At 44.5% G+C, this 25,808-nt stretch overlaps 1 protein-coding gene across 1 annotated transcript in view; it reads left to right on the top strand.

The window, feature by feature from the left end:
• EPB41L5 (erythrocyte membrane protein band 4.1 like 5) overlaps nt 1-25,808 on the top strand; it is a gene marked incomplete in the record, with an annotated part of 2,576,260 nt that overhangs the window by 299,571 nt on the left and 2,250,881 nt on the right.

The raw sequence follows: 25,808 nt of genomic DNA, 5'->3' as shown, positions 1-25,808 counted from the left end.
CAAGAGGTCTAGGGTTGAGCAGGTAGACTCCCAGTCCTCCGATGAGGCCTCAGGTGATTCTGCACATTCAGACTACCAGGAGGAGGCCTTCCCTGCCTACGAGGATTCTGTTGCGGAGGAATCTATTCCCTCTGCTTCTCCTCCTGAGGAGTTTTCCTTTGGGGAAATGCTTCATTCCATGAGGGAACACTTCAAACGGCAAGGCCAAGAATACTCAGATTCTAAGAAAAGGTTAAGGGAATTTTTAAAGCTACCTCAGCATAGACCCTTGGCTATTCCTCCAATTTTAAATGTTTTAGATGATGTGTACTTAGAATCTAGTGATGTCCTTCAAGAATGCAACTGCAGTCATAACATATGGGTTGTCCTGCCTCAGGCAGCCCTCGGTCGGCCGGATTCCAAAGTCTGGGTCCGGTGTCGGCTGGTGTCGCCTCCTCTCCGACGTCAGAACGGCTGGAGTATAAAGGCATCGGCCGACGCCATCTTCAGTCTTTTTTGCCGCGCGGTGACCGAAGCAGAAGCAGTTTGCAAGTGCTGGTCTGTCAGCTCCTGTGTTTTCAGTACTGAAGTCATCTAAAAGCGAAGTACCCTGTTGGGGAACATTTTTTCTTGCCTCAGCTGATGGCAGAACAAATTGAGAAAGTTAATAATTGTTTGTCTTGTGGTAAACAAATACCTCATAAGGACTTCCATTCTTATTGCCTCCCTTGCCTGGGCCCAGACCACGACATCTCAGCCTGTGCTTGCTTTAATAAGCGCACTCTCAGGCGCCGGGCAGAATTTGCCGAAGACTTTTTCGGCGAATCTTTCGCTTATATCATGCCGTCGGAACAACCGACAACTCAATCTACCAAAAAACGAAAGGACCGGGACCGACATCCTCGGCCCGCGTCCTCCACCGATACTCCTCCTAAACCCTCCGCGAGTGCTTCGGTCCCCTCTGAAGCGGTAATTCAACCGCTCCAGGCCGACGACACAGCGTTAACATGTCCTTCGGTCTCTGAGTCTACACCGGTGCCGGTTGTTGATTTTCCTCCAGAAACCGAAGTTCTGGATCTACCCGACACCATTCCGGTGGACAAGGTTACTACTGCACGTGGGGCAGCTAGGCCTCCTGTATCCATGTCCATCAAGGCCTTTGCACATGCTAAGGCCGCCAGCCAGGCCAAGGCCCATCCTAAACCTACTGCCCAGGCCCCTTCTGATAAACGGATCATGTCTCTTGCTGCAGATCTTATTTCTCTTATCAGGGGGTCTCACCCTCATCCAGACAGAGGTTCTTGGCCGCCTGCAGAGAAAAGGCCCAGAACTGAGCAGGCCGACAACCTCTCTTCAGATGAAGCCTCTGGGGATTCTGAGCATTCAGATACCAAAGAAGAATCCTTCCAGGCCTATGAGGACTCTGATGCTGAGGAATCAATTCCCTCTGCCTCTCCTCCAGAGGATTTTTCGTTCGGTGAAGTCCTACACTCTATGAGGGAGCATTTTAAATGGCAGGGTCAGGAATTCTCTGATTCCAGGAAAAGGCTGCGTACCTTCCTCAAGCTACCCCAGCACAGACCTTTAGCTATCCCTCCAGTTATGGATGTCCTGGATGATGTTTTCTCAGACTCCAGTGCTAACCCTGATTCTCTCCCTCCTGCTCCTGTCAAGCCAGGCAGATATTATAGGGTCCCTGACACCCACAAACATCTCTTTAAGGCCCATTCTGTGGATCTAGAAACTATTTCACAATGCCCCAAGGGAGTGGCTACTGCCACAGCCAAGAATCCACTGCCAGCGGATAGGGAAGCTAGGTCCCTGGAGAGGTGGGGTAAAAAAGTTTATACCTCTACCACCCTGGCCATGAGGTCACTTAACTGCCTTTTTCATATGTTTCAGTACCAGGATTTTTTACTGGATGATTTACAGAAAAAGCTAGCCTCTCCTGAGCCTATTGATAGAAAGGCATTGCAGGATCTAGTACATAACACTTAGCAGGTTAGCAATCATTTTCTTCAGTGTGGTTATGATGCATTGGAGGCTTCATGTAGGGCAGCTATGACTGGGGCTGTTATACGTAGACATGCTTGGTTAAAAGAACAGCCACTGCCAGACCATGTTAAAGTAAAGTTACTTGATGCACCTCTGGAAAAACAGAAGCTTTTTGGTGCTAATGCACAAGATGTGTTGAAGTCCATTGAAGAAAAAGCTAAATCAGTACAGACAGTCAAAGATTTCCTCCAGGTTCAGCCACACAGATTCAGCAGGAATTGGCCTTCAAAGAATTGGCCCTTTCCAGACACTGACCTGTTTCAAAGGGGAAAAAACAGGCGTGGCTGAGGTAGAGGGCAATACCGAGGCTCCTACAGGGGCCGCCAATGGCAACCACCAAATCAAAGAAGTGGCGCAGGCAGTCCAGCTGCACCACAAGGACAACCACAATGACTTGACTTTCATACCGTCTACAAAGGCTCAAAGAGAAGCACCTTTGGGCGGAAAATTATCCTTATTCTCAAAAAACTGGCATATCTTAACCAAGGACAAATGGATTCTGGATTTAATAGACAAAGGTTACAGATTCCACTTCCATACTTTACCAATAAGGAGAAGAAACACTGGTATGCTCACCACAGCAAAAATTCCAAGCTGAAAGCTGGTATGAAATGCACAGTCCACCGCTTCAAAAGTTAAAATCTCTTTATTAGAACACTGCAGACACAAAAGGATAAGCGCTTTCGCGTGCTGTAACACACGCTTCTTCAGATCTATTTAGTCAAAAAACAGGGAGTTTATATACACTAGATGGAGTTCAATCAAGCATTTGATGCACATCAATTAAACAATTAAAGAAGCATCCAGTTTTAAAGACACAAGTGCTTGTCCAACTGTCTATGGATTCATTACTATATAAAATTTAAAACACACTAAAACTATTTAGCACATAAAACTCACTACCACTGGGTTGAAACTAAAAGAGAAAAATGCATACATATAACCTTCCAGATGTATGGAACAACAATAACTATACATAGACATCTAGAATATATTGCAAGCACATACAATGCAAGCCTAAACATTAAACCCAATAAATAAAACCACAAACCAGCATTAAAACATAGTTAATATGAAACATGTAAAAACTATCTATTTTTCAGGACAGGTTTAATAGAAACATAATTGTTAATGCCTGGGGGTAGGTGGGCCCTTAATCTAAAAATCCACTGCAGTTCAACATTCTCTAATAGGTTCATATGATCACCCCCTCTACTGCTACACTTAACTATTTGTAGGACTCTGAATTTGAAGGAATGATCAGGATAGGTTATAAGATGTCTTGCCAATGCATTCTGTTCCCTATGCTGTTTAATATCATACAGATGGTTGTACATTCTTTGTTTCAACTTTCTCTTAGTGAGTCCTACATAGAATGCCTGACAAGTGTTACATGTTGCTAAGTATATAACGCTTTCCGTGTCACAGGAGGCATAAAACCTGAGCGTAAATGTATATTTAAACTGGGGATGCATAAACACCTGATCGTCAGTTATATATCTACATATATTACACTTCCTACATGGGTATGTGCCTAACTTACAGGCGATGTTCAATACAGGATCAATGTCTACCTTAGGGTTATGGCACAACAATCTTTTTAGGTTCTGATTTCTATAGGCAAATTTAGGTTTATCACCCACTAACTTCCTAGTCTGATCATCTACAGTCAATAACTTCCAGTTATTGCATATGATGTTTTTCAATGATTTATTATCATTAGTGTAAGTAATTGTGATCCTAACATCATCTCTAATGTCTTTGACCATTTTCTTCGAGTGACTACTATATGTGTTGCTGGGTACAATGGGTCTATCCTCATTCAAAACTTCAGATCTAATCCTCGTCACCAAATTGAAGTAATAGCCCCTTTGCAAGAATAGGTCTTCCATTCGATCTGCTTCCTTATGTCTATCTAGTTGTTTCTTACATAACCTTGCTATCCTTGTAAACTGGCTTCTCACAATCCCAGGAAACGTATGCCTAGGGTGCATACTGTTGAATAATAAAAGCATATTTTTCCAACATTTCTTCCTGTATAAAGTTGACATTAACCTGCCTCCTTGTATGGACAAAGTAATATCCAGAAAATTAATCTCTGTATGAGAAGTCTCTAGTGTAAATCTAAGAAAATCACTAGTACTCTCAAGATACATAAGGAAATCTATAAACTCACATTTGGACCCATCCCATACAATTAGTATGTAATCTACAAATCTCCTGTAGATGACTACTTTACGAAATGAATCATGGTTGAACATGTGTTGTGTCTCCCAGTGATGCACCACCAGATTGGCATAGGTGTTGGCACACGAGGTGCCCATTGCCACTCCCCATTTCTGGTGGTAAATCAAACCTTTAAAAGAAAATACATTGCAAGACAACACTAGGTCCAAAAGTTGACAGATGAGGATCTGTTTATCATTACTGAATGTGGTATTTGTAAGCATAAGTTCCCTTATGGCTTGTATTCCTGCCTAATTAGGGATACAAGTAAAAAGGTTTTTCACATCGAGGGTAATTAATAAGTGCCTTCCTATCTCAAGAGCTATGTCAGAGTCTTCTAAAGCCCCTAACAGCTGGTAGGTGTCCTTCAAAATGGTAGATATGTTGACCACTATGGGTCGAAGGGTCCTCTCCAAGAAGACAGAGATGTTGTCTGTAGCCCATCCTTCCCCTGAAACAATCTGGCGCATGGGTGGAGGGTGGATGTTTTTGTGCATCTTCGGAAGGCCCTTAATCATAGGTACACACACATGTTCTTTATGAAAATAATCAAATAAATCCTTGCTAAATTGCTTACACATTAACATGTCAAACAATCATCTATCACTTTATGGAACTCCTGTAGAACTTCCATAGATATTAGCACATAAGTTTTATCATCACTAAGCATTTCTAACATGAGAGAAACATAGTGGTCAGTGTCAAATAGTACCAATCCCCCACCTTTATCAACAGGCCTGATACATATTGATTCATTTTCTGTCAACAATTTCAATGATGACCGTTCATTGGTACTCATATTGTAATAATTGCATTTCTTTTTGTTACTATAAAAGTATTCATAAAGATCATTCTTACAAAGCCTGACAAAACACTCTATGTGAGTAGGAAGGGGGGGTGAAAAGACACTTTTAGCTTTAAAAGATCGAACATCATTATGCATGCTAGAAATAGAACTCTCATTGCTGTCAAACATTAACTTCAATGCTACATTTCTCGCAAAAAGTCTAATGTCCACAAATAATTCATGTAAATTGCTCCCCTGGGATGGTATGAACGTGAGCCCTTTGTTCAAGAGAGATACTTTACCAATAAGACAAGGCATGCCAAACCTGCCACTTCATCAAAGGGCAGAGGCACTCATTCAAGTTTCAAAGCTGTTAAATATAAAAGCAATAGAAAAGGTCCCTCCACAGGAACAAGGCCAGGGATTTTATTCAAGACTGTTCCTTGTTCCAAGAAAGGAAAACAAATGGAGGCCTATACTGGACTTGTCTACTCTAAATACTTCTCATTGTGCCAAAGTTCAAAATGCTGACGTTGCAGCAACTCCTTCCCATGCTGGGCAAGGGGTCTTGGCTGGTCACTCTGGACCTCAAGGAGGCATACCTGCATGTCCCAATCAGACAAAGCTGCAGAAGATACCTCAGCTTTCTTGCAGGGACAGAGCATTATCAATTCAAAGCATTGCTGTTTGGCTGATCTACTGCACCCAGAGTGTTCACGAAATGCATGGCATCAGTAGTGGCACACTACAGACTCCAGTGGATTCAAATATACCCCTACCTGGACGACTGCCTCATACAAGCAGACAACAAACAAACCTTGATAGCAAACTTGGACTATGTCATTCAATTACTACAGGCCTTGGGATACACAGTCAACATTCAGAAATCAAGACTTCTGCCATCCCAACAGATTATTTTCCTAGGAGCCAAACTGGACACAAAAACACAAATGGCTTATCTCACAGAGGAAAAACAGCAGTTACCAGAGTACTTCAAAGGCCTAGCAAAGCTCTCCCAGCTGACTGCAAGGAAAATCCTGCAGGCCCTGGGGTTCATGGCATCTTGCATTCTTCTGATACCTTTGGCAAGACTTCATATGAGAAAGCTGCAATGGTATTTAAAAAGCTTATGGTCCCAACACAGCCAAAGCCTAGAGGACGTAATCCCACTCATTCCATGTCTACAAAGAGAATTTTTGTGGTGGGCTCAAACAAGTCAGTTAAACAAAGGCATGTCTTTAAACAAACCTCAAGCAGGTCAAATGATTACAACAGACGCCTCAGACCATGGATGGGGGCGCACATGGAGGGCAGATGTATTCAAGGGCAATGGACGCCAAGGGAAAGGCATCTGCACATAAACCAAAAAGAGATGTTGGCAGTGATGCATGCAATCGAGACTTTCGAAAAATCACTTCAGCAAGGACATTTACTAATGACAGACAACACCACTGTTATGTGGTATATAAACAAGCAGGGAGGCACTCATTCTTATCCCCTCTGCAGACTAACAATGATTCTCTGGGAAAAATCCTTAAGTCTGAAGATACATCTGCAATCCCAGTTTGTGCCAGGCAAGGACAATGTACTGGCGGACAAGCTGAGCAGAAATTTCTTGGATCCACATGAATGGATGCTGCATCCTCACATTTTCTCACAAATAAGGACATGGGGAAGACCGGACATAGATTTCTTTGCTTCTCACATGAATCATCACCTGGAAAAGTTCTGTACAAGGACCCACCATCCTCTAGCCTGGAAAACGGATGCTCTCTCCTTCAGCTGGAATTCCCTAACAATTTATGCATTCCCTCTACCACTGCTGACCAAGGTGATACTGAAGATCAAAGCAGAACAACCAACAGGCATTTTGATAGCTCCAGACTGGCCAAGGCAGCACTGGTACCCATTGCTGTTGAGCATAACTCGGACCAAACCGTGGCCTCTGCCCCTATGGCCCCTGCTTCTAACACAACACAATTACAGGACTGTTCATCAAAACCTGAAAACATTGCATCTGACAGCCTGGAGGTTACCATAACTCCTTCCGATATCTCTCTTTCCAAAAAAGTTCAAGAGATCTTACTGGAAGCACGCAGACCTTCCACCAGAAAAACCTATTCGGCCAAGTGGAAGAGATTCATCTTCTGGAATGCTAACAGGGGCCCAGGATACAACAGTATTGAGTATACCTCGGATATTGGAATACTTGGCAGAAATGTTTCATACTGGTGTCTCATATTCTTCCATCAAGATTCATGCCTCAGCAATCTCAGCAAAATACAATTGTAATCCACCTGTGTTTTCGCATCCTTTGCTAAGACTGTTCCTAAGAGGGATAAAGAATATCAAACCTCCCAGGAAACCGCCAGTACCTGCATGGGACTTCAATTTCGTCTTGGAAAAATTAACTCTTCCTCCCTTTGAACCAGCAGCAACTTCAGAAATGCAATTTCTCTCATGGAAAACGGTTTTCCTATTGGCAATCACATCAGCAAGAAGAGTCTCGGAGATGCAGGCACTCATGGCAGTACCTCCTTTTCTCATTTTTCATCAGGACAGTTTCTCTAAGAACCAATCCTTCATTCATGCCAAAAGTAATTTCCAGGGTGTCTCTAAATCAAGCCATTCACCTGCCTACTTTCTTCCCCAATCCTCAAAACAGGGGGGAAGCACTGCTGCATACTTTGGACATACACAGGCAACTATGCTACTACTTGGACAGAACTAAGGCCACCAGAAAGTCTGACCAACTGCTTGTTGCCTATGCTGCTGGAGTACAAGGAAAAGCAATCTCCAAACAATTTCCAAATGGATTGGACACTGTATCAGATTCTGCTATTCTTTTCATGGAAAAAGTGTGCTAGCCAATATTAGGCCACACTCCACCAGAGCTATAGCCACATCCACAGCTTTCCTAAGAGGAGTGGCTACAAAGGACATTCTAGAGGCTGCTACATGGAGCTCCGTGCATACATTTACCAAGCACTACAACCTGCCTTTATACTCCAGATCCCGAGCAGGCTTTGCTTCGGCAGTTCTGCAGGGCATTTTAGCTACACCATCACTTTCTTAGTTCCAACCACCCCCAGCTTGGCTATGGTATTCAACCCATATGTTATGACTGCAGACGCATTCTTGAAGGACATAGTACAGTTTTGTACCTACCATAAAATGTAGATGTCCGATAGATATGCAACTGCAGTCGGATTTTCCCACCCTCCTACCCCTCTGCAACCTTCTTTATGGGTCCACTCCCCCTATTCCTATTAGCTGGGGGCATCTCCTATGGTGTATCTGTTTATTACTGTTGTGCATGTCTGGAATTGTTTATCCATTCACCAAATTTAGCCTTCCTAGGAGGGCACCTGGCATCTGGGGCAAGAAACACTGAAGAAGATGGCGTCGGCCGATGCCTTTATACTCCAGCCGTTCTGACGTCGGAGAGGAGGCGATACCAGCTGACGCCGGACCCAGACTTTGGAATCCGCCCGACCGAGGGCTGCCTGAGGCAGGACAACCCATATGTTATGACTGCAGTTGCATATCTATCTGACATCTACATTTATGGTAGGTACAAAACTGTACTTTTCCCCTGACACTCTTCCCCCTGCTCCTGTCAAGCCAGACAGGTACTACAGGGTCCCAGACACATCAATTTCTGTACAAGGGCCATACTGCTGACCCTGAAACTATTTCTCAGGGGCCTAAAGGGGTTTCCTCCACTACTGCTAAGAACCCACTCCCTTCGGAAAGAGATTCTAGGGCTTTAGAAAGGTGGGGCAAGAAAGTATATACATCTTCCACCCTTTCTGTGCGAGCATTAAATTGTCAATTTCATATGATTCAGTATCAGGAATACATGTTGGATGACTTGCAAAAGAAACTGGCTTCCCCTGAACCATTAGATAGAAAGGGGTTACAGGAATTGATTCATAATACTAAGCAGGTTAGCAGCCATTTCCTTCAGTGTGGATATGATGCATTGGAAGCTTCATGTAGAGCAGCAATGACAGGTGCGGTCATACGCAGACATGCTTGGTTAAAGGAACAAACATTGCCAGACCATGTGAAAATTAAGCTTCTGGACGCACCACTAGAGAAACATAAGCTATTTGGTGCTACTGCACAAGAGGTTTTAAAGAAAATAGAGGAAAAGGCAAACTCAGTGCAAACAGTCAAAGATTTCCTCCAGGTACAGCCTCCAAGATTCAGCAGGAATTGGCCTAAGCATTGGTCCTTTCCTGACACAGACAAATTTCAAAGAGGCAAAAAGACGTGGTAGAGGGCAAACTCGAGGCTCCTACAGACGACGTCAATGGCAGCCTCCAAACCAGAGAGGTGGGGCAGGACCTTCCACTGCTCCGCCAGGACAATCTCAATGTCTTGACTTTGACTCCGCCATCCAGGGCTCAATTAGAAGCACCTTTGGGCGGAAAATTATCTTTACTCTCACAAAATTGGCACAATATTACAAAGGACAAATGGATACTGGAGATAATAGACAAAGGATACAGATTCCATTTTCATACACTGCCAACAAGATATGGCAGGCCAAACCTGCCACCAAATCAAAGGGCAGAGGCACTCAAACAAATAACAAACCTACTTCAAATAAGAGCAATAGAAAAGGTTCCTTCTGCAGAACAAGGGCAAGGATTTTATTCAAGACTGTTCCTTGTTCCAAGAAAAGAAAACCAATGGAGACCCATTCTGGACTTGTCCGCACTGAATACTTACCTTATTGTGCCAAAATTCAGAATGCTGACTTTATAGCAACTCCTTCCCATGCTGGGCAAGGGGGGTCTTTGCTGGTAACTCTGGACCTCAAGGAAGCATACCTGCATGTCCCAATCAGACAAAGTTGCAGAAGATACCTCAAATTTCTTGCAGGCTCAGAACATTATCAATTCTCAGCATTGCCCTTTGGCTTATCTACTGCGCCCAGAGTGTTCACGAAATGCCTGGCATCAGTAATTGCACATTGCAGACTTCAGGGGATACAAATATACCCTTACCTGGACGACTGCCTTATCTCATTCCCTTCAGTACAGCTCTTTTGATTGTGCACCTTTAACTCCCAGTGGGCGTGGCTTGAGCCTTTAAAAAATAAAGTTATCACCTTACAATTCTAACAAATACTCATTGACGTAGGTCAAATATCAATACAATTGTGTTTGCCATCATTTATGCTTCAAGATAAAATATTCTGATACCTTGTACAGGGCACGGGTTTGGAATTATTAATGCAAATATGAACAAGCAATATTTGATGCCTAGAGGAGCAGTAGGGGGTAACTGCAGATGCACCTGGAGGCGTCACTCGGATGTAATGAGATGCGGACAGCCAACAAGCCTTGTTAAAAAACTTGGACTATGTCATTCATCTACTGCAGGCCTTGGGATACACAGTCAGTATTCAGAAATCAAATCTCGTACCATCCCAACAAATACCTTTCCTGGGTGCCACACTGGACACAAACACCCAGATGGCGTTTCTGACAAAAGAAAAACAAAAACAATTACCAGAATACTTCAGAAGATTGGCAACACACACCCAGATGACTGCAAGGAAAATCCTGCAGGCCCTGGGTTTCATGGCATCTTGCATTCTTCTGATTCCACATGCAAGGCTGCATACGAGGAAACTACAATGGTATCTAAAAAGTCTATGGTCTCAGCACAGCTACAGCCTGGAAACATTGATCCCACTCATTCTATGCCTTCAAAAGGAATTTCTGTGGTGGGCTCAAGCAAGCCAGATAAACAAAGGTCTGCCTTTCAGCAAGCCTCATACAAGTCAAACCATAACAGACGCCTCAGACCATGGATGGGGGGTGCACATGGAGGGCAGATGCATTCAAGGACAATGGACACACAAAGAAAAGCACCTGCATATCAACCAAAAAGAAATGCTGGCAGTGATGCATGCAATCAAGGCCTTCGAAAAGTTCATGCCTCAGGGCCATCTACTAATAAAGACAGACAATACCACAGTTATGTGGTACATAAGCAAGGAGGTACCCATTCCTACCCTCTTTGCAGACTGGCAATGAATCTCTGGGATATTTCCCTACAATTGAAAATAGATCTACAATCCCAGTTTGTACCAGGGAAGGACAATGTTCTGGCAGACAGCCTAAGCAGAAACATCATGGATCCACACGAATGGATGTTGCATCCAGACATTTTCTTACAAATAGCTCAAGCATGGGGAAGGCCGGATATAGATATTTTTGCCTCCCACTTCAATCACCATCTGAAAAAGTTTTGCACAGGGACATACCATCCTCAAGCATGGAAGGTGGACGCGCTCTCCTTCAGTTGGAACTCTCTAACACTATATGCCTTCCCACCTCTTCCTTTGATGACCAAGGTGTTACTAAAGATGAAGACATAGCAACCGAAAGTCATACTGATAGCTCCAGACTGGCCAAGACAACACTGGTACCCACTGCTACGGAGCTTGACACGCACCAATCCTTGGCTCCTTCCTCAATGGCCACTTCTTCTGACACAGCACAATTACAGGACACTACACCCCAGCTTGAAAACATTTAAGTTGACAGCTTGGAAGATTCCATGACTATTACTCAGGATACACTTTCCAAAAGGGTAAAAAATATCATCCTGAAGGCGCGCAGACCTTCCACTAGAACAACATACTCAGCAAAATGGAAGAGATTTCTTATCTGGAACAGCAAAAAGGGTCAAGACCCATCAGTGATGAGCATTCCACAGATCCTGGAATACTTGGCTGAAATGCTCCACAATGGCCGTTCATATTCTTCCATAAAAATACATGCTTCAGCAGTATCTGCCAAATATAACACTGATCCGCCTGTATTTTCTCACCCATTGCCAAGACGGTTTCTAAGAGGTATAAAGAACATCAACCCTCCAAGGAAACCACCAGTGCCTGCATGGGACCTCAACTTCATGCTGGAAAAATTAACTCTTCCTCCCTTTCAACCAGCAGCATCTTCAGAGTTGCAGTTTCTGTCTTGGAAGACAGCCTTCCTTCTGGCAGTAACCTCAGCAAGATGAGTCTCTGAGCTACAGGCCCTTATGGCAATACAACCATTTCTCATTTTTCACCAGGACAGAGTTTCTTTGAGAACCAGTCCATCATTCATGCCAAAGGTGGTATCCAGGGTGTCCCTGAATCAAGCTATTCACCTGCCTACCTTCTTTCCCAATCCTCAAAATAAAGGAGAGAGACTTCTGCACACCTTGGACATGCACAGACAGTTGCGCTACTACTTGGACAGAACAAAGTCTTTCAGAAGATCTGACCAGCTTTTTGTAGCTTTCGCTGCTGGATTGCAGGGAAAAGCAATTTCCAAACCGACAATTTCTAAATGGATTGGAAATTGCATTAGATTCTGCTACTCTTTTCATGGAAAAACTGTGCTAGCTGACATCAGGCCACATTCCACCAGAGCTACAGCCACCTCCACAGCCTTTTTAAGAGTGGCAACAAAGGACATTTTAGAAGCTGCTACATGGAGCTCCATGCATACATTTTCCAAACATTACAACCTGCCTTTATACTCCAGGTCCAGAGCAGGATTTGCCTCTGCAGTCCTACAGGGCATTTTGTCTACACCATCTTTGCCTTCGTGCCTACCACCCCCAGGTTGGCTATGGTATTCAACCCATATGTCAGGGCTGCAGTTGCATCCTTGAAGGACATAGTACAGTTTTGTACCTACCATAAATGTAGATGTCCGATAGGTATGCAACTGCAGTCAGATTTTCCCTCCCACCTACCCCTCTGTGGTATACCTTTGGGTTTCTACCCCTCATTTTAGCTACCTGGGGTAATCTTTTATGGTGTATTTGTTTTTATGCTGTTGTACTTGTCTGGAATTTTTTCTCTTTCAAAATTTAGCCTTCCTTAGAGGGCACCTGGCATCTGGGGCAAGAAACACTGAAGAAGATGGCGTCGGCTGACGTTTTTATACCCCAGGTGCTCTGACAGGGAAAGGGTGACATCAGCCGACGCCGGACCCAGACTTTGGAATCCATCCGACTGAAGGGCTCCCTGAGGAAGGACAACCCATATGTCAAGACTGCAGTTGCATACCTATCGGACATCTACATTTATGGTAGGTACAAAACTGTACTTTGTGTACACTTACCATAAATGTAGATGTTCGAGTGTATTCACTTTTGCAGTCCTGGTTTCCCCTCCCTTAATCCCTCCCCCTCCTCTCTCTCTCTCTCCTTACAAGGAACTTTTTGGTATTTACTTTTTACTGGTGGGGTTCCTCCACCATATCCTGGCTCCCACTTGGCGGCTCCTGACAGCGCAAGAAAAACTGATGTAATGGCGTCTGCTGTGACTGGCTTAGGGCTATCCTGGCAGGGATAACCTAAATGTGATGACTGCAACAGTGAATACACTTGAACATCTACATTTATGGTAAGTGTACACAACTGTACTTTGTCACCTAGTCTTTCAGGGTCTGCTACTGCAGAGGCTCAAGCTATGTAAGCTTTACAGTTGGCAACCCTTCAATCCATCTCAAACATGTCCAGGAGCCTCATCTCTCACTCATCTGAGGGTAATTCAAGGGTGGTGGGTTCAGGCATTTCAAGGAGGAGACCTGCTTGGATGCACCTGTGTAATTTTGAGGAGCACTTCAAGTCTTCTTTCATCAGTGCTCCTTTTGACAGATCTTCCTTGTTTGGCATGAAAGTGAAGAACACACTCCTGGTGCGTGTGAGAAGGATTGAAAGACTCTCTGCTGTAGTAGTACATTTTTCAACCCCCCCCCCCCCCCGAGGACTTTTTCTAACAAACAATGAGTGAGACGAAAGATGTGGTTCAAACAGTGTCATTGTCCTTTCCAAGATCCACATGGAGATAGTTCTCCCATAGGCAGAGGGAGGAATACTAATGGAAGATGCTGCCCATGTGGCAGAAGTGATCTGCAAAAGCAAGGGTCTAGAGATTTCTCCTCTGACAGACCCTACCATCGCTCCTGAAAGAGGCCTGATTGTCCCCTTCTGGAGGCAGTCAGGGGTCACTTATCCCTGCACCAGAGAGCCTGGCAAGATATCACAAAAGACACTTGGGTGTAGAGAATTATTTCTAGAAGTTATATAATTCCCTTTTCTCTTTCACCTCCATGTTCTCAAAAGTTTCCTGAAATTCCACCTAGTCAGAGGAAAGAAGCAGCACTAGAGATAAAAATTCTGCTACAGAAAAGTCATCCAAGAAATCCCACCAGACAAAAGGATCTGGAACTTACTCAAGATTCTAAGTTCTAAAGAAAACAGGGGATGGAAGACCAGTTCTGGATCTCAGCAACTTGAAGAAATCAATTCAACAGTCAAAGTTTCAGATGGTCACGGTTCAGTCCATACTATCATTTCTAGGTAAGATTGATTAGATGTGCTCAGTAGACCCTCAAGATGCGTACTGTCACGTAAAAATAAACAGGTAGTCCAGAAGGTTCTTGTGCATCTGGCTGGGAGCCAGTCATTACCAGTTCAGAGCTCTGGCCTTTTGGTCTCGCCACAGCCCCCAGGGTGTTCACCAAATGCATGGCAGTGGTAGCAGCTCACTTGAGACTAAAGGGATTCTGGGTGTTTCTGTATTTAGACGACTGGTTTATTACCATTCCAACCAGGCATCTACTCATAATAGCAAGAAATCCAGTTTTCCAAACTTGCTCCCTTCTGGGAATTGCAATAAACTACAACAATTTGCAGATGTTCTCCGTGTTTCACTGTTGCAGTCATTACATTAGGGTAATCTGCTGGCAGGTTGCCCTCAGTCTGCCTGAATTTCAAAGTCTTGGGTCCTGCGTTGGTTTCTGTCTTCTCTTCCATGACGTCAGGTAGTCAGGGGTATAAAACATGCAGCCAACGCCATTTTCTTCAGTCTTTCTTGCCGCGCGGTGCCCGTAGTAGAAACATTTTGCAAGTGCCGGTCGGCCGACTACTGAAATATTTGAGTTTGAGTTTTAGAACCGAAGTCTTTACTAAAGCTAAGTACCCCGTTGGGGAAACTTTTTTCTTGCTTTTTACCGATGTCAGAAAAAGTTAATAATTGCATTACTTGTGGGAAGCAAATACCTCATAAGGATTTCCATTTATACTGTATTCCTTGCCTAGGCCCTGATCACAACGTGCCTGTCGGTTTTGTGCTAGATTTAACCAACATACTATTAAGCGTCTGTATATTTTTGTATCAAAGTATTTTGGAAACAGATTTAACTACCCAGAAATGTCGTCTGATAGCAATCCGATTACCGAAGTACACAAAAAACACAAAAGTACAGAAAAAGGCAGTCGAGATCCAAAACCGACAATGAAGCTTCTCCTAAGCCAGTCGCCGGTTCACCGGTACTCAGTGAGGTGCTTTTGCAGCCCCTGATGCCCATTACCTTCAAGTCGCAAGTCTCTACCGACACCCATGTGGAGTCCGGCATGCCACAAGATACTCAAGGTATTGGACCGACAGATGTATCTCCTTCGGTTGGGTCCAGAGCCGTTGAGCAGGCACCGGCTTCTGAGGGAATATTCAGACCTCAACATTTGTATATCAAACCGACGACAGCTGCAAAACCAAAGGTAAAAGCAACTTCTAAAACTAAAAAACTGACACATGAGCCACATGCACAGGCCTCTATGCCTAAAAAACAGATGATCAAAATGGCTGAAGACCTTATTAACTTGATCAGGGGTGTACCCATCCACCTCCAGATAAGAGGCCTAGGCAAGACACTGACTATGAATCTTCAGATCAGGTTTCTATTTCTTCTGATCAGGAATTATCTTTACCTCCCTATGAGGATTCTGATGCTGAGGAGTCTATTCCATCTGGATATCCTCTGGAGGATTATTCATTTGGAGAAAGCTTGCATACTTTGAGAAGTCTTGACTCTCCCAGTGAAAATGCTCCCTCAATCAAAAAAGAGGCTCAGGGATTTCCTTCTCCCTCAGCACAAGCCTTTAGCCATTCCCCGATGTCCTTCAAGGATGCATCTGCAGTCATAACATATGGGTTGTCCTGCCTCAGGCAGCCCTTTGGTCGGCCCGATTCCAAAGTCTGGGTCTGGCCTCGGCTGATGTCGCACTTTCCCCAATGTCAGAGCATCTGGGGTATAAAAGCATCAGCCAACGCCATTTTCCCCAGTCTTTCTTGCCACGCGGTGCCCGAAGCAGAAGCTGTTCGCAAGTGCCAGTCGGTCAGATCCAGAGATTTCAGCTACTGAAGACTTCGAAAAAAGCTAAGTACCCCATTGGGGACTCTTTCTTGCCTCAGCCGATGTCAGACAAAGTAAATAATTGTTTAACTTGTGGGAAACAAATACCTCATAAGGATTTCCATTCTTACTGCCTTCCTTGCTTAGGCCCAGACCACGATGTATCGGCCTGTTTAGCTTGTGCCTCCTTCAACTGACGAACTCTTAGACGTCGGTCGGAGTTTGCAGAGGAATTTTTTGGAGCCGCTTTTGCTTATAAAATGCCATCGGAGACTCCAACTTCGCATATGGTCAAAAAACGCAAGGAAAAAGACCGACACTTGCAGCCCGCGGTTTCGGCTGAAACCACGGCTAGGCCTACTGCGAGTGTCTCTGTTTCAGCTGAACCAGAGTCCTCTGCGATTCCTTCTTCTGAAACCATACTTCTGACCGCTGAGGCCCGAGAGGCCCTGGCTGAGTCGGCTTCAGAACTACCTACCGAAGCTAGTGTTCAGTATTTGTCCGACACCATACCTTTGGACATTTCTACCCCTGCACTTGGGGCTGCTAGGCCCCCAGCTTCTATGTCCATTAAGGCCTTTTCTAGGGCTAAAGCTGCCAAACTTTCAAAAGCTTTGCCTACCAAATCTACACCCCAGAGGCCTTCCTCTAGTTCACAGATCCTCAGCCTGGCTGAGGACCTTATCTCCTTAATTAGGGGTTCTCAACCTCACCCAGACAGGGCCTCTCAACCTCCTCCAGACAAAAGGCCCAGGACTGACCCCTCTGAACCCCTCTCCTCAGATAATTCCACGGATGGATCTGAGTTGTCAGACCACCAGGAAGGGGCTTACTCCCCTTATGAGGATTCAGATGGAGAGGAATCTATCCCTTTGGCCTCCCCTCCTGAAGAGTTTTCCTTTGGGGAGACTTTACACTCCATGAGAGAGCACTTTCAATGGCAAGGTCAGGATTTCTCTGATTCTAGAAAAAGATTACGGACCTTTTTGCATTTGCCTCAGCATAGGCCCTTAGCTATACCTCCTGTTCTAAATGTAATTGATGTGTACAATGATGTCAGTACAGCCCCTGATACTCTTCCTTCGGCCCCTGCCAAACCTGACAGATATTACAGGGTCCCGGATTCTCATTTCCATCTGTATAAAGCCCATTCTGCAGACCCAGAAACTATTTCTCAGGGCCCTAAAGGGGTTGCAGCCGCTACTGCCAAAAATCCCCTACCCTCTGATAGAGAGTCTAGAGCTTTAGAGAGATGGGGTAAGAAGGTGTATACATCTGCAACTCTTTCTGTCAGGGCATTAAACTGTCAATTCCATATGATACAGTACCAAGAGTATTTGTTAGATGAATTGAATAAGAAACTGTCTTCTCCTGAACCCCTAGACCGTAAGTCCATTCAGGATTTGGTACATAACTCACAACAGGTTAGTAATCATTTCTTAAAATGTGGCTATGATGCACTGGAGGCTTCATTTAGATCAGCTATGACTGGGGCAGTTATTCGTAGACATGTCTGGCTGAAGGAACAATCTTTGCCAGACCATGTCAAAGTTAAACTCCTCGATGCTCCAATGGAGAAACAAAATTTATTTGGCTCCCCTGCTCAGGAGATTCTAAAAAAGGTTGAAGAAAAAGCAAAATCTGTGCAAACAGTTAAAGATTTCCTGCAAGTTCAACCACCGAGATTCAGCAGAAACTGGCCTACAAAAAATTGGTCCTTTCCAGACTCTGACAGAGCCCAGAGAGGCAGGAACAGGCGCTCTAGAGGCAGAGGTCAATCGAAGGGCTCCTACAGAGGCCGTCAGTGGCAGCCTGCCAACCAGAGGAGTGGTGCAACAGCTACAACAACAACCACTACTACAGGACAGACTCAATGACTTGACTCTGATTCCGCCTACCAGGGATCAACTGGAAGCACCCTTGGGCGGAAAGCTGGCTTTATTCTCAAAAAACTGGCATTATATTACAAAGGATACTTGGGCATTGCAAATAATAGACAAAGGATACAGGTTTCACTTCCACACTTTGCCAAAAAGAAGCGGAATGCCAAACCTTCCACCAAATCAGAAGGCAGAGGCTTTAAAACAAATCAGCAAGTTACTTCAGATGAAAGCTATAGAAAAGGTACCATGTTCAGAACAAGGCCAAGGATTTTACTCCAGACTATTCCTTGTACCAAGAAAAGAAAATCAATGGAGGCCTATTCTCGACTTGTCCGCACTCAACACTTATCTCATTGTGCCAAAATTCAAAATGCTGACACTACAGCAACGTCTTCCCATGTTGGGCAAGGAGTCTTGGCTGGTGACTCTAGATCTCAAGGAGGCATACCTGCACGTCCCTATCCGACCAAGTTGCAGACGACACCTCAAATTTCTTGCAGGATCAGAGCATTATCAATTCTCAGCATTGCCCTTTGGCTTATCTACTGCGCCCAGAGTATTCACGAAATGCCTGGCATCAGTAGTTGCACATTGCAGACTACAGGGAATTCAAATTTATCCATACCTGGATGACTGCCTAATACAAGCGGACAACAAGAACAAATTGTTAAAGGACTTGGCCTATACCATACACCTGTTACAGGCCTTGGGGTACACAGTCAACATCCAAAAGTCAAGACTAGTACCATCCCAAGGGATCACCTTTTTGGGTGCAGATCTGGACACAAGCACCCAAATGGCCTTTCTCACAGAAGAAAAGCAAAAACAACTTCCAGATTACTTCATGATTTTGACAAGACTAACTCGGCTTACTGCAAGGAAAATCCTGCAGGCCCTGGGTTACATGGCATCCTGCATAATTCTAATCCCACATGCCAGACTGCATATGAGGAAATTACAATGGTACCTAAGGAGTGTATGGTCTCAGCAGTCACAGTTTAGAAACCATGATACCAATCATTCCATGCCTTCAAAAGGAATTCCTGTGGTGGGCTCAGGCCTGCCAGTCCAACAGAGGGTTGCCTTTCAACAAACCAAAAGCAAGACAGACCATCACCACAGACGCCTCGGACCGAGGATGGGGAGCACACATGGAGGACAAATGCATCCAAGGCCTATGGCCTCAAGGGCAGCTAAGCATGCCCATAAACCAAAAGGAAATGGCAGTGAGACATGCAATCGATGCATTCAAACCCTTCCTCCAACAAGGACAACTGTTAAGGACAGACAACACCACGGTCATGTGGTACATAAACAGGGTGGCACACATTCTTACCCACTATGCCGGATGGCTATGAATCTGTGGGATCTATGCCTGAATCTCAATATCCAACTACAGGCCCAATTCGTGCCAGGGAAAGAAAATGCACTGGCGGACAGCCTAAGCAGAACTACCATGGATGCACACGAATGGATGCTGCACCCAGACATCTTCAAGCTCATAACAAAGACATGGGGAATGCCGGAGATAGATCTGTTCACCTCCCCACTCAACCATCAACTGAAGACATTCTGCTCAAGGATATACCACCCACAAGCTTGGAGGGTGGAGACTCTCTCTTTCAGCTGGAAAGCCCTAACAGTATATGCCTTCCCACCTCTCCCATTGATGCACAAGGTTCTACTGAAAATCAGGGAGGAACAGCCAAAAGTGATACTAGTAGCTCCGGACTGGCCAAGACAACACTGGTATCCACTATTGAGAAGCATGTCTCTGGCAAACTCATGGCCTCTACCCCTATGGCCTCCTCTTCTAACGCAGAACAATTTCAAGACCCTACATCCCAACTTGAAAACATTGCAGCTAACTGCCTGGAAAATCCCTTAAATCCCAATCAGACTGTTTTATCTCAGAGGGTGAAGGACATTATCCTGGAAGCTCGCAGGCCTTCCACAAGGAAGACATACTCAGCTAAATGGAAGAGATTTCTCATTTGGCGCACATCAAAGGGCACAGATGTCACAGTGGCAAACATAGCATATATCCTAGAATATTTAGCAGAATTGTTCCACAATGGCCTGTCCTATTCTTCCATTAAGATTCATGCTTCAGCAATTTCAGCAGAATACAATGTGGATCCACCTATCTTCTCACACCCTCTCCTCAGACAATTTCTGAGAGGGATCAAAAATGTTAAACCTCCAATAAGACCCCCTCTACCTGCCTGGGATCTCAACTTTGTGCTGGAAAAACTGACACTACCTCCTTTTGAACCAGCAGCATCAGCGGATCTACAGTTTCTATCTTGGAAAACTGCATTCCTTCTGGCAATCACTTCAGCAAGAAGAGTATCTGAGTTACAAGCATTAATGGCAGTGCAGCCTTTTCTTATTTTCCACCAGGACAGGGTGTCACTATGAACCAATCCTACTTTTATGCCAAATGTGGTATCTAGGGTATCCTTGAACCAAGCTATTCACTTGCCTACGTTCTTCCCTAATCCACAGAATAAAGGGGGGAAACTTTTGCACACCCTGGATATACACAGACAACTACGCTACTATTTGGACAGAACAAAAACTAGCAGAAAAACTGACCAACTTTTTGTAGCATATGCAACTGGGGTGCAAGGAAGAGCAATTTCCAAACAGACAATTTCAAAATGGATAGGAAATTGCATTCGCTTTTGCTACTCCTTTCATGGAAAGACAGTTCCTGAAAATATCAGGCCTCACTCCACAAGGGCCACGGCCACCACTACAGCCTTCCTAAGGGGGGTAGCTACCAAGGACATTTTAGAAGCTGCTACTTGGACCTCCGTGCATACATTTGCCAAGCATTACAATCTACCTTTATACTCTAGATCCAGAGCAGGTTTTGCAACTGCAGTCCTGCAGGGGATCTTAACTACACCATCCTTTTCTTAGTACCTCCACCCCCAGATTGGCTATGGTATTCTACCCATATGTTATGACTGCAGATGCATCCTTGAAGGACATAGTACAGTTTTGTACCTACCATAAATGTAGATGTCCGATAGGTATGCATCTGCAGTCAGGATTACCCTCCCTCCTTCCCCTCTTTGGTATTCCTAGGGTGCTTACCCCTCTCTTAGCTAGCTGGGGGAATCTATTATGGTGTAGTTGTTTGTTTATTCATGTATATAATTTGCAAATGTTTGGAACTTTTCAGCATTTATCCAAATTTAGCCTTCCTAGAGGGCACCTGGCATCTGGGGCAAGAAAAACTGAGGAAAATGGCGTCGGCTGATGCTTTTATACCCCAGACGCTCTGGCGTCGGGGAAAGTGCGACATCAGCCGAGGCCAGACCCAGACTTTGGAATCGGGCGATCAAGGGCTGCCTGAGGCAGGACAACCCATATGTTATGACTGCAGATGCATACCTATCGGACATCTACATTTATGGTAGGTACAAAACTGTACTTTTTAGACATTGTGGATGATGTGTTTTCGGAGGTGAGCTTGACCCCTAACTCCTTACCTCCGGCTCCCAGTAAGCCTGACACATATTACAGGGTCCCTGACTCTCCTAAATTTTTATTTAGAAACCCTGCTGCTGATCCTGAAACTATTTCACAGGGTCCAAAGGGAGTTAAGGCCTCAACAACAAAAAATCCTACCCCTTCTGACAGATTCAAGGGCACTAGACAGATGGGGAAAAAAGGTTTATACATCTGCAACCTTGGCAATCAGGACCTTAAACTGTCAATTTCATATGCTTAAGTACCAACAACATGTTATGGGATTGCTGAAACAGAAAATGATGTTGATTTCAGAATGTTCAGAAAATAAAGAATTGCAGGAATTATTGCATGCAGCTGAACAAGTTGGAAGGCATACTTTGCAATGTGGTTGAGGCAGGGCCGCAGTTACTGGATCTGTGATTAGGAGGCATGCCTGGTTAAAGGAACAAAATTTGCCTGATCATGTTAAAGCTAAATTGCTAGATGCACCTTTACAGCATGATTCTCTGTTTGGTATTAAGGCAGAAGTGGTTTTATAGAACATGGAAGACAAAGCAACTTCTTACAAGTGCAGCCACCAAGATTCAGTAGACACTGGCCTACAAAAAATTGGTCCTTGTGTCAGACAGAGCTCAAAGGGCCAAATCCAGATGCCCTAAGGGTTCCAGATACAAGCCGCAGGATTCATACAGGTCAAAGCAATGGGGCGCTTCCACCTCCAAATCTGGAGGAGATAAAGCGCAAACCTACAGAAAGCAATCCTAATGACTTCCCTTTACCTACCCGAAGCACTTATCTCTTGGCAGCACCCATAGGGGGAAAATTAGCATTTTCTGCTCAAAATTGGCAGTTAACTCATTACAGCCGAGTGACGCCTCCAGGTGCATCTGCAGTTACCGCCTACTGCTCCTCTAGGCGTCAAATATTGCTTGTTCATATTTGCATTAATAATTCCAAAACCATGCCCTATACGAGGTATCAGAATATTTTATCTTGAAGCATACATGATGGCAAACAATTGTATGACCTATGTCAATGAGTATTTGTTAGAATTGTAAGGAGATAACTTTATTTTTTAAAGACTCAAGCCACGCCCACTAGGAGTTAAAGGTGCACAATCAAAAGAGCTGTACTGGAGGGAATGAGTAACCCAGGACAAGTGTGTACTAAACATCGCATCATAGGGATGCAGATTCAATTTCCACACACTGCCAATGGCAAATGGTTGGCCAGATCTACCAAAAAATCAATGGGCAGAGGCACTGAAACAAGTTACGTCCCTCATGGATATGGGGGCCATTCAGATGGTACCAGAACAAGAAAAAGGACAAGGTTTTTACTCAAGACTGTTCTTTGTACCCAGAAGGGACAAGGCCTGGCAGCCAATACTGCATTTGTCGATTTTGAACACATACCTGGACATTCCAAAATTCAAAATGCTGACTTTGCAGCAGCATCTGCCCATGCTGGGCAAGAATGCTTGGCTGGTGACTTTAGACCCAAAAGAGGCATACCTGCATGTTCCCAGTAAGACAATCGTGCAGAAGATACCTCAGATTCAAGGCTGGCTTAATGCATTGCCAATTCTCTGCAGTGCCCTTTGGCTTATCTGCTGTGCCCAGGGTCTTTACAAAATGCCTGGCACCAGTAATTGTGTTTTGCAGACAAAGTATACAAATATATCCTTAGTTGGATGACTGTCTCTTTCAAGCAGAGAACAAGGGCACTCTTTGTCGACACCTGGCGTTTGTGAAAAGGCTTCTAACTTGCTTAGGGTACACAATAAATGAAAAGAAATCATAACTGGTAACCTCTCAAAAGATAACATTCCTGGGTGCAAGCTTGGATACAACTGCCCAGATGGCTTACCTCATGCCAGACAAGCAAAGGCAACTGACTGCTTATTTCAAACTGATGGCAACAAAAACCCAGTCTTGTGCAAGACAAATTCTGCAGGCTCTGGGCTTCATGGCATCCTGCATCCTACTAATTCCATATGCAAGACTGCATATGAGGAAACGTCAGTGGTACCTAAAAGGTTAATGGAGTCAACATTCACACAGTCTGGAAACCATGATTCCTCTCATTCCCTGCCTGCAACAGGAGTTTCTATGGTGGGCAAAGGCATGTCACCAAAAATAAGGGACTGCCCTTCACTCTACCCCCTGCCAGCCAAACCTTAACAACAGACGCATCAGATTATGCCTGGGGGGCCCACATGGCAGGAAAATGCATTCAGGGCTTATTGACACCAAAACAAATGCATCTACACCATCCAGAAAGAGGTGCTAGCTGTTAAAAATGCCCTAACAGCCTTCAAGGACTTACTTCATCCAGGGCAACTACTGATAGATGGACAACACTACAGTCATGTGGTATATAAACAAGTAAGGGGGCACACACTCATACCCCCTTTGCAGATTAGCAGCACTGTGGGGCACCGCTTTGCCCTACCAAATGCATCTTCAAGCTCAATTCCTGCCAGGAAAACAAAACACTCTGGCAGATTTAAGCAGAAACCTTATGGATCCTCACGAGTGGAAACTAAATCCACAAGTCTTCAGCATGATAACAGAGAAATGGGGGAGCCCAGACATAGATCTGTTTGCCTCCCCTCAAAATTATCATTTGAAAAGATTCTGCACAAGGACTCATCACAGACAAGCATGGAAAGTGGATGCCCTAACCTTCAGTTGGAAAAACCTATCAGTTTGTGCCTTTCCTCCTCTGCCTCTTCTACCCAAGGTCCTCCTAAAAATCAGACAAGAGAAGCCAAAGATGATATTGCCCCGGACTGGCCCCGCCAATACTGGTACCCAACTCTAAGGAACTTGGCTTTATACCCACCTTGGACCTTGCCTCAAAGACTGCAACTACTGTCCCAGCAAAACAATCAGATCCTGCACAATCAACTACAGACTCTGAACCTGGCAGTGTGGCTAATCATGTAGTCATACAAACACCACCTCTCAGTAAAGCTGTGATGGATGTCATTTTGGAAGCCAGAAGGCCTAGTACTAGAAAATCTTATGCTGATAAATGGAAGAGATTCTGTGCTTGGAATCGAGCACAAGGAACTGATACAGCAGAGCCCAAATATTCCTCCGATATTACAATACTTAACTGAGATGCTTGACAAAGGCCCATCTTTCTCATCAATCAAAATCCATGTCTCTGCCGTTTTGGCTCATTACAATAGAGAGCCGCCAGTCTTTTCTCATCCTTTACTAAAGCAGTATCTTAGAGGAGCCAAAAATTTAAGGCCTCCTAGAAGATCACCATTCCCTTCAAGGGACCTCAATTATGTGTTGGAAAAGCTCACCCTGCCTCCATTTAACCAGCTGCTACCACTTATCTAAAGTTCTTATGGAAAACGGCTCTGCTACTAGCAATTATTTCAGCAAGAAGAGTTTCAGAGCTACAGGCCCTCATGGCTCTAGAGCCTTTTATCATCTTTTTACCCAGACAGGGCGTCTCTGAGGACAAATCCTACTTTTATGCCTAAGCTGGTTTCCAGTGTGGCTCTCAACCAAACAATTGACATTCCTTGGACGTACGCAGACAGCTAAGATTCTATTTGAGCAGGACAAAAGCTCTTAAGAAAAACTGAGCAATTACTAGTGCCATATGCTGCAGGATCAGAAGGAAAGTCTATTTCAAAGCAGACTATTTCAAAGTGGATAAGCCACTGTATCCGTTTCTGCCACTTACACCATGGTAAACCTGTGCCCAAGGGCATTGGGTCTCATTCCACCAGAGCTGCAGCTACTTCAACAGCCTTCCTCAGAGGAGTACCAACCAGACATTTTAGAGGCTGCTACTTGGAGTTCTGTTCACACTTTCACAAAGCATTACCATTTGCCTCTCTACTCTAAGTCCAGGGCAGGCTTTGCCACTGCAGTGCTGCAGGGCCTTATAACCGGACCTAATGCTGTTTAGCTCCAGCCTCCCAACCATAGATTTGGGATTCTACCCAAATGTAATGACTGCAACAGTGAAACACGAAGAACATAGTACAGTTGTGTACACTTAACATAAATGTAGATGTTCGGGTGTATTCACTGTTGCAGTCCAGGTTACCCTCCCGCCATCCCACTGTCATTCTGAAGTTTATCTTTCCTTCTCTATCTTCTACAAACTATGTGGTGTACTTGCTTGTAGATGAAGATA

This window comes from Protopterus annectens, chromosome 2.part0 (genome assembly GCF_019279795.1).
Source record: "Protopterus annectens isolate FY-2018-M chromosome 2.part0, PAN1.0, whole genome shotgun sequence".
NCBI classification, from domain to species: domain Eukaryota; kingdom Metazoa; phylum Chordata; order Ceratodontiformes; family Protopteridae; genus Protopterus; species Protopterus annectens.
Note: the sequence above shows the minus strand (reverse complement) of the source record. Positions and strands in the feature narration are given on the sequence as shown.